General features: G+C 46.4%; 1 protein-coding gene across 1 annotated transcript in view; it reads right to left on the reverse strand.

The window, feature by feature from the left end:
- Nucleotides 1-18,385, reverse strand: part of CCDC73 (coiled-coil domain containing 73) — a 2,033,683-nt gene that overhangs the window by 575,531 nt on the left and 1,439,767 nt on the right. The gene's annotated exons all lie outside the window — the stretch shown is intronic.

Raw genomic sequence — 18,385 nt, forward strand, 5'->3', positions numbered from 1 at the left:
TTAACACACAAATTACTTACCTTCGGTAACGATATATCCGTAAGAAACATTAGTAGTGATAGATTCCTCACCTTAGAATTACCCCCAGGTGTCAGACAGGATCTGGAAAGTTTTCGTCAGCAGTACCCCTATGCGTCGGTAGGCATCGTCATGTGGCTCCACGGTCATCGTAGGAGTCGTTGGCCTAGGGATGACGTCGCTGGAGCTACTTAGACGCGCCCACGCACGCTGACATCAGTTCTGTACACGACTTTCCGCACCAGGAACGCAGAGCCATGCAATAAACTGACCACTGGTGCCATGAAAGTAGAGCCCTGAAAGGGATGACCTTAACCCTAGAAATCAGTTTGCAGAACGGGGAGGATGGGTGGGGCGGTAAGGAATCTATCAGTACTAACGCTGCTTACAGATATATCATTACTGAAGGTAAGTAACTTGTGCATCTGAAAGAATCAAGTGGTGATAGATTCCTTACCTTAGATTAGATACCCCAGCAATATAAAATCCGGTGGTGGGTCTGCGTACCAAGATCACACCAGAAAGTCCTGGAGAACAGAACAGCCAATGAAGGCGTCTCTCAGGACTTGGCTGTCCAGGCAGTAATGCTTGGTAAACGTAGCTGCCTGACAGATGTAATGCAAGGGAACTCCCCGTCCCAAAGCAGTAGTGTCTGCCGTCGCCCTAGTAGAATGGGCGGGTAGCCCCACCGGAGGCTCCTTTTTAGCCAAAGAATAACAAGCCTTAATGCACAGCCCAACCCATCGAGAGACGGGCCGCTTGTGGACAGAACGACCTTTCTTTGCGCCCACGTAGCCAACAAAGAGCTGGTCATACACCTAGAACTGTTGTGTGCGGTAAAGATAGAAAGAGAGCACACGTTTTGGGTCCAGACGATGGAGCTTCTCTTCCTCTTTAGAGGGATGTGGAGGCGGAAAGAAGGTGGGCAAAGTGATGGTCTGCCCGATGTGAAAGGCAGTGAGAACCTTTGGCAGAAAAGATGGACGAGTCCGTAGAACAACTTTGTCTGGATGGGAAAAGGAGGTTTAGAAGAAAGAGCCTGGAACTCACTCACTCTTCTGGCAGAAGTGATGGCAACCCGGAAAGCAGTCTTTAGAGTGAGAAGACGAAGAGGACAGTTGTGAAGTGGCTCAAAGGGAACACACATCAAATAAGTCAGAGCTAGGTTCAAGTCCCACTGAGGCATTATGAAAGGAACAGGAGGGAAAAGATGAGTAATGCCTTTTAAGAATCTATTTACAACAGGGGACTTGAAAAGGGAAGGCTGATCTGGAAGCCGTAAAAAGGGTGAAATGGCCGAGAGATAGCCCTTGAAAGTGCCCAGAGCAGAGCCCTGCTGGGCCAAAGATAGGAAAAATAGAAGGACCTCTGAAAGAGCGGAAGAAAGGGGATCCACAGCCTTTGCTGTGCACCATGCCACAAATTTATTCCACCTGCAGACGTATACCGTTTTAGTGGAGGGCCGCCAAGATAACATCACAGACTTTGGGAGGCAGGTCGAAAGATGTCAACTGCCGCCACTCAATCTCCATGCAAGGAGGTGGAGAATGGACAGGTTTGGATCGAGAACCCTCCCCTGCTGCTGCAACAGAAGATCCTACTGGAGAGGCAGGTGGAGCGGGGGATCGATCGCCATGCTGAGTAGCTCGGGATACTATACTCTTCGAGCCCAGTGCGGTGCCACAAGAATAACTTGGGCCCGGTCACGCTTGATCTTCTTCAGCACTCTGGGTAGAAGTGGTATAGGCGGAAAGGCGTATAGTAGAGCGCAACTCCACTCACAACGAAAAGCGTCGCCTAGCCAGTGCCGCCTTGGAAATTCTAACTCACAGAACTGAGGACATTGTGCGTTCTCTTCGGTGGTGAATAGATCTAACCAAGGCTCTCCCCACTGCTGAAAGATACGTTGTGCCACGTCTGAGTGCAGACCCCATTCGTGATCCATCATGCACTGATGGCTGAGTTTGTCTGCCCTGGCGTTCTAAGAACATGCCAGGTGTTGAACCGCCATGGACATGCCCTGATGTTCCAGCCATGTCCAGAGGTGCAGAGCCTCCTGACATAGGGTCCACGACCCCACCCCGCCCTGTTTGTTGCAGTACCACATGGTGGTGGTGTTGTCTGTGAACTCCTGCACTACCTCCCCACGACAGAGGGAAGGAATGCCTTCAATGCAAGTCGGATCGCCCGAAGCTCCAGACGGTTGATATGGAGCCGGGCTCCTGCCGGAGACCAGAGGCCTCTGTTCTCCACCTCTCGCCATGTGGCAGCCCCATCCCAGAAGGGACGCGTCCATCACCACTGTGTGCTCCGGTTGAGGAAGGGAGAGGGATCTGCCATTGACCCAATCGCGATTCGCGAGCCACCACTGCAATTGCCCTGATGCTGTGCCCACTGGAACTTCAGGTCCCACTGCAGAGCCCACATATGCCATCTGGTATGTTCCACCTACAGGATGCAGGAGGCCATCAGGCCCAGTAGCCGGAGGGTCATCCTGACCGAAACCCGGGATAGAGGCTGAAAAGAAGATCGGAATCATAGCCTAAATGTCCCGGACTCGCTGTTTGAGAGGATAAACTCGAAACTGCGCCGAGTCCAAAATTGCTCCAATGAAGAGGAGCTTCTGTGAGGGAATCAGGTGCGACTTCGGCACGTTGATGGAAAACCACCGGAAAATGCAGGAGGTCGACCGTAGTCTGGAGGTGGGAGATGCCTGTCTGGGGCGAGCCCGCCTTCAACAACCAGTCGTCGAGATAGGGGAAGACTGAAACCCCTGATCTGCGCAGATGAGCCGCGACCACCACCATCACCTTCGTCACACCCGAGGGGAGCTGGTAAAGGCAAAGGGGAGCACAGTGAACTGAAAGTTCTCGTGGCTTACCGTGAACCGCCGGTAACGCAGGATGGGGATGTGGAAATAAGCGTCCTGCAAGTCCAACGCTACCAACCAGTCTTGCTGGTCTAGGGCAGACAAGACCTGAGCAAGTGAGACCATCTTGAACTTCTCCTTCCGGAGGAAGCGATTGACATTCTGAAGGATAGGACGCAGGCCCGTGTCCTTCTTCGGAACCAGAAAGTAGTGGGAGTAACAACCACGACCTACTTCTGGCATTGGAACGTGCTTGATGGCCCCCTTGGCCAAAAGGGCCACAACTTCCTGCTGGAGAAGTGCCAAGTGATCCCCCAACAGGTGGTGGTACTGAGGTGCCATGGCTGGAGGGGTAGTCTCGAAGGGGAGAGAGTAGCCCCTTCCGACAATTTTCAGCACTCACTTGTGATGTTGCGCCAGTGGGGGAGATGATGGTGAATTCTGCCGCCCACTGGCGTTTGGTGGGCCTGAAATACCAGACTAGGAAGGCTTTGCAGTGGATGCTATGGGGGTGGGGGTGGACTGACCCGCCCGCTGGCCCCCTGAAACCACCTCAACGGTTCCCACATCTGCGGCTATGCTGAAGTTGTTACTGTGGTGGCCTGTGGCCCCGCAAACATGGTGTGGTACCCCTTCTGTGGCCAGGAAAGGAGTGAAAAGCAGAAGGCCGAGTGGCCGACAGACCCAAGGACTTGGCCATAGCCCGGGAGTCCTTAAAGCGCTCCAACACACTGTCTGCTTTATTGCCAAAGAGGCGAATGCCATCAAAGGGCAGGGCATGTCCATCAGAGTGTTCTGGACCTCCCCTGAGAAGCCAGTTGTCCTCAGCCAGGCTTGGCGCCTAAGCACCACCGTCGTGGAAATCGATCTGCCCAGCAAGTCGGCAGTGTCCAGCCTACAACATATGGCGAACTTAGCTGCATCTCTCCCAGCGGCAAAAGCCTGGGGGAGGACTGCCTGGGCCTCCTCCGGACAGTTAGGCAGCACCTGCACAACCGTTTCCCACAGAGAGTGGGAATAACGGCCCAAGAGGCATGCGACGTTCACCGACCGCAGCCCTAAGTTGGCAGATGAAAACAGCTTCTTGCCAAGCTGCACCAGCTTCTTGGATTCTCTATCCGGAGGGACAGAAGGGAACGCGCTCTGGGAAGTAAAGGCTTGGACAACCAAGCTCTCAGGTGTGGGGTGTTGGGAGATAATTAGGGGGTCGCCCGGAGGCGGGTGATGGCGTCGGGCCATGTTCCTGTCCACAAGAGCCCTTGTGTTAGGCCTGGACCAGGCCCCCAAAAGAACATCAGACAGTGCTTCATTAAAGGGCAGCAAGGGCTCCAAAGAGGTAGCCGCCGGCTGGACCGCTTCTGTCAGCAGGTTAGTCCTGACGGCCACCATAGGCTGTACAAGGTGGAGGGCCTCGCTGCCCTATGCAACACCACTGTGTAACTGGCTACCTCCTCCGTAGCCACGGTAGGAGGAGACAGCGTGCCAAGGTCAAGTGAGGTGTCAAGACCACAGGCTTCCCCCAAATCCTCTACCCAGTCTGGATCATAAGCACACTCTTGTGCTACAGGGTCCTTAGACCCCTCCCAGTCCTCTCCTTCCCTTGAAGTCTGTGGAACATGCTGAAAATAAGGAGGAGGGACATAGGGCAAAAAGGGCCCCATCAGCGTTGGAATCGGTGCCGGGCGGTGTCCATCCGGCACCATGTCCGGGCTGAACCTGGGGACAACGTTGTCCAGAGGAGAGGGCGACGTCAGTGGTGGTGCCGGGGAGGATGTCACCGGTGGATGTGTTATTAGATCAACCAGCATCGACCGGGGTCTGATCCCAGGAGGTCCTGCGACATCGGGCCGGAGCTGCTGGCGACACTGGGGTCGGAGCTGCCGGTGATGGAAAAACAGGACCCCAGACGGCCCAAAGAGTCGGGTCATGGCAGCAAGAAACGATTTCACCTGAGCAGGTGTCACCAATGTACCTGGAAAAGGTGGATAGACCGGCGGCGACATCGCAGGCTCCGCCGGAGCTGCCGCACCCTCAGTTGCGTCACGCGACAGGCGAGGGGAAGTGGAAGAGTGACTATGCTTCTTCGACTTCTTTTTGGAATGCTTCGACTTACCCGACGCCGAGTGCGAAGACTGAGATCCAGAAGAATGATGGTGACTGCTCCCAGAGCGGTCCATCGACCTCCCACGGGACTGGGACCTCGAGCGGCGTGGAGCCAACTGGCGGACTTCCAGTAACTTTCTGGACCGCTCCCTCAAAGTTTTTGGCGCCATGGCCCGGCAGTCGGGCACGACTTGGGGTCGTGGTCACGCCACAGGCAGTAGAGACACACGCAGTGTGGGTCCGTCATCGACATCATGCGGTGACTGGCCCCACAGTTCTTGAAACCGGGCATCCCTACGACACCAGGAGTCGATCGACTCGAAAAAATTAGACAAAAGGCCTAAAAAAACTCAGTCAAAAAGTGACTGGGGATACTAGCTCTTCCCGGATCTGCGGATCTGTGGGCCCGTCTCAGTAGCTCCAGTGATATCATCCCATCGCCAACGACCGCTGCGACGCATGCGGAGCCGCTCAACGATGCCCTCCGACGCGCAGGGGTACAGCTGACTAAAACTTTCCGGATCCAGTCTGACGCCGGGGGGTAATTCTAAGGTAAGGAATCTATCACTATGTGTTTCTTTCAGATATTAGTTGCATTACCAAAAATACAGGTAGTTATTACCACCAGAAAGCCAGCTTGCCTTGTATAATTTTGACTGGGACGTAAGCAGAAATAGTTATACTTGCTGCCTTCAGTACACTTCTGCAAAAGGCACATTGTTAGTTTTCCAAAGCAACATAAGTGCAATGCAAGAGTGCTTTCTCTACTCTCCAAAGAGAATTATTGGAGATTAAGCTATGAAAGGATGCTAGAATTAGGAAAGGAGTGCACACTTGGACTGGTTGCTAAGAGGATATGCTGCAAAATCAATTTCTGACTGAAACTCCAATGGAGGCATAAGATATGCTATGATACTGTCATGACTTGGCATAACAACGCCTAATTAGATGCCTATGAGCCTGACTCAGATCTTGGCGGCAATGGTCCTGCCATAGATTTTCCGTTGGATTTCCTACCTGTTGACTTGGTGGTCCACCACCAGATTTATATGTTGGTGATCCCATAAACAAAAGACCACAATGGAGGGGTACCATTGGAAAGGGGAGATGCTCCCCTTTCCAACGATACCTCTCCTGACTTTCCACGTGCTCAGGGGGATGAGCACGTAGAAAGCAAAACTGAAATGAGCCTCTCTGCTCATTTTAGTTTCGGTTTCACTGAAGTTATGTCAGCGCAATGTGCATGCTGATCGTCATTTCAGGGACACCAAACAAACAGCCTTGGGAGCTGGGGAAGCTCTTCCCCAACTCCCGAGGCTGTTAGGGGTGGGGGGAGATACCCCTCTGGTGCCCACACCAGAGGGATTTCAATTGAAATGTGCGAGGACAGCCGGGAGCCTCCCTGCGCACAAGCCCACAGTGTCTCAGGACGACTCCTGGCTGTCCTGAGGGCGGATGGGGTTAATGACAAATATTAGATGTAATTTAATTGTAAAGTGTCAGGTTCCGTGTGTAATGCATATGTGCTTATTATTGACACATCCAGTTGCAATAACAGAAAAACATATAAATTTGATGTAAGTGTCCAGTAACAGGAGGAATGCTTGCACCAAAATTAACGAGTCCATCACAAATGTACAACTTTAATGTATGCATTTTAAAAAGTATCTAAAATAAACATGCTGTGCTTGTCACTGTCCCGAATGAGAATAAGTGCATGGGACACACATTAGAACAAACAACACCATCAGCAAACTATTAGTAACAATCCAAAAATAAGACCAGGAGAAAGATATTCTGAAATAACATTTTTATGATAAGTATGAGGGGACTTTCTAATATAGTCAGTAAGACTCACTCTAAAAAAATAACATCAAAGCACCAGGCCAGAAAGTTCAAAGTCTGGGATGCATGCCCATAACCTGCCTCCTATTTACACTGCTAAAATAAACCTCCTCTGGAAGGGGCATCTATGGGGTTGAGAGCAGGCACCTCAATGATCTGACTTTGGAGGGGTGGTCCTAGGGCTTGGGAGGGGTGCATTTGGGTTTGAGAGGGTTTTGTTTGATTTGGGAGGGGTGGGTTTGGATAAGGGAGGGGTGTGTTTGAATGTGAGAGGGGTGGGTTTGAATTTTTGATGGGTGGATTTGGATTTGTGTGGGGTGGGCAAGGGATGGTAAGGCTGTTGGGTGGGGTGGATTTGTGTTTGTGAGGCGTGGTCTGGGATGAGGAAGGGGTCAGGGACAGGGCAAACATCATATCTTCCTGGGGAAAATGGGTTGGGAGTATGGGAGTTCATGTTGGGAGGTAGAGAGGGTGGCAATGTCTGTTGAGCATTTGTCTGTTAATGGTGTGGTGGGTGCCTGAGGGTCTGGTGTATGTTTTGTATGTTATGGTGGCCTGCTTGTGTGTTTTACTGGGTGTCTGTTTTGTGGGTGAGTGTGGGCGTTAGTGTACAGTATGTGGATGTGTCTGTTGTGTGTGTTTGCGGTAGCTGTGGATGTGCTGGTGCTGGGTGTTAGTGTTATGCTGGGTGTGGTGCTTGTGAATGTGCTGGTGGTGGGTGTGGATGATTGTGTTATGGTAGGTGTGGTGTAGGTGGGTGTGATGGAGGTGAGTGTGGATGTCTGTTGTGGGGTGAAGGCTTGTGGTTGTGTTGGAGGTGGGTGTGTGGTATCTGCATATGTGAGAGTATTTGTGTATGTGTTTCTTGCTGTGATTGTGTTAATCTTAGGATATGCAGGTTGTGTGTGTCTGAATGGGCGTATATAGAGGTGTGCATCTGCTCTGGATAGGGCTGGGAAAAGGGATTTGGATTGGGGAAGGGGTGGGATTTAGGGTACGAGGTTGGGGTGAATAGGAGGCTGCGGTCAATGAGGAGGCCAGATCCTGTAATGATTGCTGTAAGCCAGACATGGCAGAGTAAATGTCATCCAGGTAGGCCAGCATCTGGGTCATCTGACCACAAAGCCCCTGGATGTCATTTAGTAGTGCAGTTTGGCCTACAGCGATAATCTGCAATAGATCAATAGCCTCCTCATTGAGCTCAGTCAGGAAGACAGGGGGGGGGGTTGCCTGCATCAAAGTTGATACCATCCCTTTTAGGGGCGTGTCTCTGGCCAACTGGGGGGGGAGAGACTGGGGGAGATGGGAACATGGGTGGTGGAAGACAATGCAGGTGACACTGTAGCTGTAGGGTCCGTAACCACTAGGGACTGGTCATCTGTGGAGGCCTCTGAAGATGATATTGAGTCGCACATGGCCTCCTCGCCAGTTCCCTCACCCTTCATGGCACTGTCTCCCTTGGTGTCGGTGGTGTCTGCACCAGGAGCACAGTGCCCAGCTTCTTCCCAACCGACGCGGTCACCTTCACCTTGTCCAAATGATGTTGTAAAGACAGCTACAACAGTAGTATCTGGGTAAAGAAATTTGAACATGAACTTTGCTCACAAAACATTTGCCAAGTCTACATGGTACACCAACTTTAAGGCCTTCCAACTTGGCTCCTTAATCATCAGTATCTCATGCATGTAGGGAAGAATTCCACAAACCATTTACTCACAGTCTAGAAATTCTCCATGCTAGCTCCCATATCATGTGTGCCTTTTGTCTCTTATCCAGTTTTATTTCTCTGCATGACAAATGGCTTTAGTATAAGTAAATTCATAGTCCTGGATACATTCCTAAACCACTTTAGCACAGAGCACAAACATTTCCACATATCCAAAAGAGGCATGTTTTGGGCCTGATCTTGACTGATCAAGATGGGATACTCCAACATCTATGTGATGGAATCTTCCATCTGCAATTGTCCTTTTATGTGTCACTATTCACAACATGATTGCTTTCTCATCTGGACATAACTAAGGACACCTAAATGATATTTGGGGTTTGCGTAACTCTGTCACCAATGTGGACCCATTCCTGTGTGTTTCAATCAATACTAGATCCCAGCAGAGTTTACAGAGTTGCTCTAAGCGGTACTCTGAATAGTGCCCCCAACACTCTGCTATGCGGAGTTACACAAGCAGGAAGGGCTGCTCACCATACCCGTTTGCGTGACATTTTATGTCATACGCAACATGACGTGCGCTATCGCACACGAGTGGCACCACGCCGTTCGCATAGGCACTACCATCTTGTTTTTTGCTCGGATTATGGTGCCGGACCTACTTTTTAATCTTTCTTTAATCTCTTTAATCCTCCTCCTATCAAACTTATCTACCCTCATTCTTATTTATTATAATGTGTCTTTGTGTATTTTATGTTTTTTGAGATTTGTTTTGTGTTTTTTTGTGACTTTAGTACGTCTTACATTTTTCGGTTTATTTCCTTATATTTTTCCCTTCCTTCCTTTTCCTGTTTTTATCTTCCCACGCCCAGTGCCATGGAAGAGCTGGGGAGCAGCAGCACCAGGCCCCCAAAAACCACCTGTAGCAGCAGCCGACTACCTTGCGGTCGGCTGCGCCACGAATGGTTGCAGCCCATGCCATTTTGTCATGTGGAGGTGGCTGCACTACTTTTTTATGTTCTGCGCCCAATTCCACTCCACGTTGGCAGCATGCCTGGCAGTGGATATGGCTCAGGAACATTAGCAGTGTGGGAGAGGGTGCACCGGGCTGTACGTCACAGCTCTGGGATACGGCACACCAACAACAGCTGAAGCACCTGTGGGCCAACATCCTGGACAGGGACCTGGACCTGCTGGACCTGATGAGTGTGAAGGTTGGGGGCTCGGTGAGTAATTGTTTATTTGTTGTGTTCTTTTTCTGCTAATATTTTTTTTTCAAATAGCATACTGCTAACACTCAGAGCTAAGTTAAGTTTACGTTACAAATATTATGTGATCATCATCTAGCCAGGTGGTTGGCACTACCTAATCCTTCTCGTTGGCGCTCGCTGGGGCTGATAATTTAAGAAGTGATGCAGAGACTCCTCTGTCCTCCTGTCACTAAGATAGTGGTAGGTAATAGTATTAGTGAGTTAGCGTTCTGTCACTTCTCTGTGCCTTTCTTTTTGTAGCTTGCGCATTTCCAAGCAATTTCCCAGTGATGTGTATGCATGCATCTATACATTGAAAACAATAGAGACTGAGCTCGCCCGGCTAAGGGGGATGAGATTGAGAAGGAGATGAGAAACAAAGATCATTTGTTGCAATTTATGAATAGTTCCAAAATGTAGTTTAGAACATTTGGCACAAGGTTAGGTTTAGAAAATTAGGAATAGGTCCACTCGATACTACTACAAAAGGCGATCCAATTTTTGAAAAGTATAATGTTACTACATTTGCCTGTCAAAATATTTTTGGGGAGATTAACTGTACCAGTAATCTTTTTTATTTTATCTTCTTTATTTCTTACTTCAGCATTCCAGGGCAAGAAGAGGGCAACAGAGGGGGGTGAAGAAGCCTGGAGTGCCTCAAGTGCCACGGCCAATGGATCTACTGTCCCCAGTAAGTCCTCCTTTTAATATAGTTATTATAACCCTAACTCTTACCGCTCCACATTTAGAATACATTTTCCTTTTTATAGTTTTTTTTGTGCCTGTTTCCTAATATTTTCCAACTCCTCTAATGTTTCCTAATTTCTTCTTATTTCAGCATTATTCTATTTACCTATTCTATATATTTTAAGTTTCTGTACTTGACTTCAAACTGACTGTACTAGCCAGTCTGTAGCTTTGTTTCCTTCTGCTTTGTCATTAAGCTTTCCCTCCCCCCTTATATATCTTGTGGATTGGTAGAGTAAAACTCAGAGAACCCATGTTAGGTCAGGTACTCTATTGTGAAAATTGCATGCGCAAGTAAGGTATTCCACGTATGTTTGGTGCAAAGGCTTTCTTTTTCTTCCTCATTCTCAAACAGTAAAACGAGAAAGTGGTCATGGTTATGGTGGACCCCTCCAATGTTGTGTATGTATTATTATCATAGTATACCAGCAGTTGATGACAGTGCAACATGGATGGAAGTATAAGGACAGCCCCATTGCATATGCCAACCAAGACTATATATCCTTCATTGACCAATTTCTCTACCCCTTCAATGTGCTCAATGACTCAGATTCATCGTAGTTCTGCCATTCCATTACAAAATGTTTTGGTTGGCTAAACTACCTGGCTTTTTGAAACATTGTCAACCAGAAAAATGCCCAGCATGATATTTTGAATGAAGATACTCAAATCAGACTGCAGTGATGAATTGTGGTTGTATTTTGTTAAAAAAAATATAAGGGTAAGGTGTATGTGGCATCTAAAACATGTAATGTTTTTCCTAGCCGCACAGACCACCAGTGCCGGTAGTGGAGCGGACTCGGCGGTCGAAGGGGGAGTCCCAGTGGTGGCAGGGATGGGTGGTGGTAGGTCAAATTGCTTGCATATTGACAATAAGTAATATAATCACTGCAATGCAGTTGACTCATGAACACCCCACTTTAACAGGCACAGTGGGGGTTGAGTAGTTAATGGCCTCTTCTATCTGCAACTCAGCAGACAAAAGTTCGTAATGAACTCTAACAATGATGGGTTGATAGAAAAGGGAAAAAAGGATGGGTGAAATGTAATATGAGTGAAAAGATGCGTGGGTGAAAGGATTCATAGGTGGGTGATAGGATGAATGGGTGAGTGAAAGAAGGATAAAACAGAATATGGGTGAAAGGATGCCTGACTGGGTTGTGAAAGGGTTTAGGTATAGGGGTGAAAGACAGGATACCTGCCTGGGTGGACGAAAGGGTACATTGGCGGGTAAAAGGAATGCTCGGGTGGGTTATAGCAGGATGGGTTAATGGGTGAAAGGATGTGTAAGTGGGCAAATGGATGTTTGAAAAAGCTGCGTTATTATGGATGGATACATATGGATGGATGGTTTTCAATGGTATCAAGAATTCTTCAGGGGATTGAGGCAAGACAAATTGCACTTATCAATTAGTAGGGTACCATTTCTGACAGTTCTTTAGGTGACTGGAACCTGAGAATCAACACCCCTAAGTCTCCTGGGATAAATATCCCTTAATAACACAAGAAGCACAGTGGTCCTCCGAACTTAATTCTATCTATGCTTGTAATGTACAATAACTTACAAAAGAAATATTAGCAGAATTTTAACATTTGTTAAGTGCACTTTGGTCACATTAACTTTGACGCTACGCCTTGATGCCAGCCGACTTGGGTGACACTGGTGACAGTGCCACTACTAGACGGATCGCGACATCACTTAAATTGACTGGTAAAATCTCTCTTGAACCCTCCCTTAGTTACAGTTTAGTCAAAACAGATAAAATTGTGAACATACCTACAATAAGAAAAAGAACTGGACAACGCAAATAGAATCAGGATAGGCAACCATGCACACTGATTTACCCTGAAGAAGTTCGCGAGGACGAAATGCGTTGGCTACGGTTTTACCTAGTGTGAAGAAAAAAGTCACAAATAAAAGAAACTGAAGAACAATCCTGCTGAATTGTTTTTATGTCTGATCTTGTGATCAAAGTGCACTTCAATGGTTTTATCAAAGCTTTGATTCAAAGGGTTGGAGTGGTATATCTATCGAGCAAGGCCGATATTATGTATCCCATTCATCATCACCTCCCTCCCTACCCATGGCATTTCATCAGTGCCACCCATGATGATCTAATTGCTGCGTGGTTCGATTCAACACTGCAGTGAAATGTGTGGTCTCATTCTGTTAATGTGGCATTTACAAAGTTTTCAATGCATGGCAATGCGAAAACAACATGTGTGTTCCTTCCGTCCCGTGCCCACTCAGTCAATACATAGTACTTCACTTCTTTATTCTTTCCTAAGTTCTGTCCCAGCCTTCCGAAACATTTGAGAAACATATTCTCGGCACGTGCCGTGTTTTTCTGGCCACGTGATATATTTCATCATGGCTTCCATATCAGATTTACACCTGTTTAAATTCTTCCTTTTAAGTTCAACATTTGTCAACCACAGTGACTCGCTACTAGCCAAAGCTTAGGCACTTGATGATTATCAGTGACACCCCACTATTCTGTAGTAAAACATCTACTACTTACCCGATCTAATCCATCTAACTTACCTTGCAGTAAAGTAAGTTAACTTTCCTTTCCTTACTGCCAAGTGAATTTATTTGTTGGAGATAATTCTATAGTGTTGTGTAGGGTGAGGCCAGGGAAGAACATGGGACTAAGGGTCAGATGTAGGTGGCCCATTACAGATCGGTCAACCCAAAATTCGGTAAATTTCAGGCTGACCGACCGGTATTGGGCCATTTCCTATGTAGGGGATGATTCGGTAAATATCGAATCGGTATTTACCGATTCGGTATTTACTGAATCATTATTTACCGATTCGGTATTCACCGAATCGGTAAATGACATGTAGGAAGCACTTTAAAGAGTGCTCATGTGCTTTAAGGATTCGTTATTTACCACCAACTATTAGTTGGTGGTAAATAACGAATACCTTTGAAAATGCTAATTTGTGCATTTTCAACTGTGCCATGTGACAGACATACATGCCCTTAGGGCATGTATGTGTGCCACATGTGCACACAAGCACTATTCAGGGGTGCAACAGGGTGTCAATGTGACACCCTGCCACCCTTAAATGTTTCCCTATTTTACAGAATCGGTATTTACTGATTCGGTAATTCACATGCATTCCTATGGGCCTCCAGGCCCATAAGAATGAATGGGAATTACCGAATCGGTAAATACCGATTCGGTAAATACCAAATCGTACCGATTCGGTAATACTTACCGAATATTTACCTACATTGCATTTATCGATTCTAAAATACCGATAAAATTCGGTATTTTAGAATCGGTAAATTTCAATTACCTACATCGAGCACTAAGTGCCTTGACTTTTGCCAAATAGAATCTATATCCCATTCCTTCATCCTTTACCTGTACTGCAGTGCATCGTTTTTCCCACCGTCTACTTACGGCAGAAAGGGTATCCGCACGATTTAATATGTGACGTGTATCATTCATTATTATACATCTGCCTTGTGGTCAGGGTAAAATTTAAAAGGCATTTCGGGAAAAAACAGGGCCATTGGAATTAGATAATTGTCCATCACAGCGGTCCCAGCAGAAGACTGCAGAGAGTAGCAAAGTACGACTAGTAATGACTATGGCACTAGCTAGAATGCCTCCATTAATTTGCCACAACACGAATACTTATACTCCATAGTGCATAATGCCTTACTCATTAATGAGAGGTTATTTATTTTTATTAGTGTCTGTTTAGTTTTTACTAGGAAATCCTTCAAAAGAAAAGAAAATAACAGTTTTTTAAAAGTGGTGTGCTGTTTATTCTGCCTTTATTCATTTCAGATGGTTAATGCATTCGCCATTTGCTTTCAGTTTTATGTGAGGCATGTGTGAGTAATGAGTGTGACTCTAATCGCAGAGAATGGCCCTACGAGCAAATCATTGTACAGCTTCTGTGCCATTATATAATATTGAACAAGTGCTTTGAACAGAGCATTATTTCCAATTTTTCTTTTTTCTTTCTTTCTTGATGTAGCTACCCCTGCTGGTCATCCTTCAAGGCAGGATATAGCAGCTTGGCTGCGGCAGCAGAAGCTGGAGGCCATATGGGCTGACTATCATCAAGTGGTGCCTAGGAGAAGGAGACAGCTGCCCAGGGCCCCAGCCAGCCATCAGTTCCCAACAACAAAGCCGGCGCCCCAGACTGACAGATGCCCGTCACACCACCACTGCTGCCTCCTTTTCTTACAGACCGCATTTTCCAGTGCTGCATCCTCCTGAGGTTGACACACATCGAAGGCAGGCAGGATACAGATGGAGGGGCACCTGAAAATGATTCTGACCTGTATGTTGTGCCCTTTTCTTTACCCCCTTTTTTAGTATTTGTTTTGATGGGTGAGACTTGTTTTGGGTGGAAATGATGGCAGTTGGGATCGGGAATGTTATTTGGACTTTTTTGTTGGACATTTTGGAAACTGGTTGGTGAAGGAGAGATTTGTTTGGGGAGAGGGGTAGGCCAGTGAGGGGTGGAAGAGGTGAGTTTTTTTTATATTGTTAAAAAGGGAAATACATATTTATTTTACTTTATTTATGCCTCAAATCTTTTTTGGGTGTTTTACTTTACACTGCTGCCTTTTTGTGAAGCCTGATTTTAAAATCTGCTTTAAAAAGTGTTTAACAATTAGTTATGCAGTACCCTCGTACTACTACCCTCTAATCTCTGCAACTATATTGACCACTAGGGGTGGGGGGATTTCCATTGTCTATATTGCCTACAACAATGCTACATCGTTCTCCCACCTGAAAAGATGAAACTGGACTGTTATCTCTCTCATTCTTCTTACTGCAGGGTATCCCAAAGTGCGATCTTATGGTGGTGGTAGTAATAGCAGGGTAGGAATCAGAAACAAGGTTTCACTCCCACCTAGGTGTAATCCAACTGTCGGATTAATCAGAAGGATTATTCATCACAGGCAACTAGATTGAAATAAAAACACTGAGTTAGTGGGTTATTACAACATAGCTTTACGAAGAATTGAGACCAGACTACTATGCAACAAAGAATACCTGATAGTGATAATATAACAAAAAATATAGCAATAATAACTTCTGAGCAATGGTGAGCTAGTATGTTAAAATAAAGTTACAAAATCCTCAAGTTATTAAGTGGACTCAAAGTCTGGAGTTGAAAAGATTAAGCGTTAATGCAACACAATGCCGGAATGATGATGCTGATGAATGATATTCTATATCTAAAATGTGGATCACTTTATATGCATGGGTTGTTTTAAATAAGCCCAGTGTGGGCTATTGTTTAGGTTAAAGAATATCCTGCACTGAGTTGGTGTTTCTTTCACCACATACACCCCACCAAGTGTGTGATCAATTTGTAGTGTAATTTAAGTCACAACTCAATAAATCACACAGCCTAGGGAAAGAGGTTTAGGGGCTTGATGAATGGATGGGAAAGGGGATTTGGGAAAAGGTGTGACAAAGACAAACACTACACAAGGACAATATTTATCTGGGCAATGAGCAGCACATCATCGTCATCAATCTGTTATGGAAGGATACAAAGGAATGAGTATGACACAGCACAGTTAAATGCATTGCAAACAGTCCGTTAGCCCCAGTGACCCAAGTTATTATGAAATATCTAACTGTTCTGTCACCTACGTTTGAAAAATAGTAAATACAAATTATGGAGGTGTGAAGAAAACCCATACAGTTTTAAAGAATGATTCTTAAAAGGAAAATGATATTGTATTGCCAAATTGGGTGGCTCATCAGCATTCTTCTTGGATTGTCTGTCAATCTTGGATGCCTGACTGAAGTGGTCCAGTAAGGTAAGCATGAGTGTTATGGTGCTTCTGCCTTTTGTGCAAGAGAAGAGAAGGCCTGCGGATTGTAAAACACAAATGATTCTGTAGAGTCAAGGAGAAGGACAGAAGGTGAACTTTATGAGGAGTGCACCAAGAAGTCTCAGAGGCAGAGCAAGAGCATAGTCCACCGCAATCATTCATTTTATGACCCATGTGCAATCAATTAAGTGAGAGCAATTCCAACAACGAACAATCACAAACAAGTGGCTGCATGTATCAAACTCGCAACTGTCTTTTAGCCTAGGGCTTGCATAATGTGAGGATGTGGCATCATCACGGATGTCTCTGGTTATCTACAACAAAAGGCCGCCCACCCAACCACATAGTTTAAAATCTGACCCAACTAACACATACACTCAGCAAAATTGGATTTCCCAAATCAGTGCACCTCTCACCAGTCCTCAGAGTTGAGTAAGTCTCGTAGAGTCATTATTATAATGTTGGTTTCCCTGTAGTAGTTGATAACTTACTTCTTCTGGCAGTTTTTGAGGCAGTCCCCCCTGAGTCCTTCCATCATCCTCCTGAATCCAAGTAAATATGTCCAACTCTGTCCCAACTCCTGACCCAAATGAGAGAGATGGACCTGCAGTGCAACACTGTTGATGAACACCAAGAGAAAAATTAAGACATTTTTGGTGTAGATTTGTGTTTGTTTGTTAAATGGACTGGTTCGGTCTTTGAGGAGTGTGACCCAGAAAACAAAGCAGCGTGGACCTGGCAACCAAATCTCTCTAAGTGTCAAGAGTGAAGAAAAAAATCACCCTCAGGAATAAAATGGTCACTCATTAGGCCACCAACATTGTAAATCATCACAAAAACAATCAAGCTTACACATTATAGTTGAACACCCTCACTGTCTGCTATCACATTAGTCATCTCAACAACACTCACTCATATATCACTCATTGGTGCAATTATTTACCTGTTCCAATTCAAGCACGGTGGTACATTGCCGATCCTCTTTGATTCACGTATCATACATTGACCGGTCTTGAAATTCAAATATTCTCGGGCAGTCCTGCTAGGGGATGAAAAAAGGATAGGCACAGGATTGAGACAGGCATTGTCTCTCCAATGTCCTTGAAGGGAATGGGGTGAAGCTTCTTCATTGTACACTGGTCCAACTCCAATCCGGTCCTACATTTGTCTAAAACAGTGGGGAAGCATTAGTCAGTCAGACACAACCAAACACAAAAATATAATGTTATCCTAGCTATATCCTTTTTTTGTCAAAGCAGTTCGGCAACAGAAATATTTATGGTGGACTGAGGCTACTCTGTAGTCAGGGTAGTAGAGTTCATCCTCAAACTCAGGTGGTTCACCCAGACACCCAGAAGTTAGTCAGGTAACAGACTACAATGACCTGAGTCTGACCGATCACCCTCAACCTCCTCCTGTCGTACTTCAGGTATGGTGTAATTTGATGGTATAAAGTGCTGATTCATAGTTAATCTCTCCTCGTTTTGGGGCGAGAGACTGGTCCTTCCTTTCACCAACAGCTCTGCATCCATACCCGCCCTCTATAGTGCCAAGATGCCCCAGGCATGAGTTTGTGCTTTACAAATGACATTCATTAATTGATTCAGTGAGATAACTGCACCGGCAGCACTGATCAAATGCTCAGCAGAAACACTGGCTACTGGACAAGCCAGATACTTTATTGCCAGCCTGCTGAGCACTGGCTATTGGCGCCTCTTCCCATGCCAACACACAAATAGGTTTTGATCCAGATAGACCTCTGCTGGGTCATCCAGATAGGCTTGGAACACCCTCTCAATAGTCAATAGGTGTTCCAACTTTCTCAACCTTTTTTGCCTTCGCCTCTGCATTAGACTTAAGCTCTGCCTTTAGAAACCAATCAAATGCAGATTTTGGGGCTGATGCTCCTGTACCTATTCTTGTTGCTGGTGTTCACTTTGTTGGTTTTGGCTGGTGTTAACCAACAGCACTGCCCTCAGGTTGCATGGCAGTTGAGGGCTGTATCCTAGCAACTTCTGTCCGGGAGTTGGATTCTAATTCCCAACTGTTATTTTTCTAGG

The sequence above is a fragment of the Lissotriton helveticus genome, chromosome 3_1 (assembly GCF_964261635.1).
Source record: "Lissotriton helveticus chromosome 3_1, aLisHel1.1, whole genome shotgun sequence".
Taxonomy (NCBI): Eukaryota; Metazoa; Chordata; class Amphibia; order Caudata; family Salamandridae; genus Lissotriton; species Lissotriton helveticus.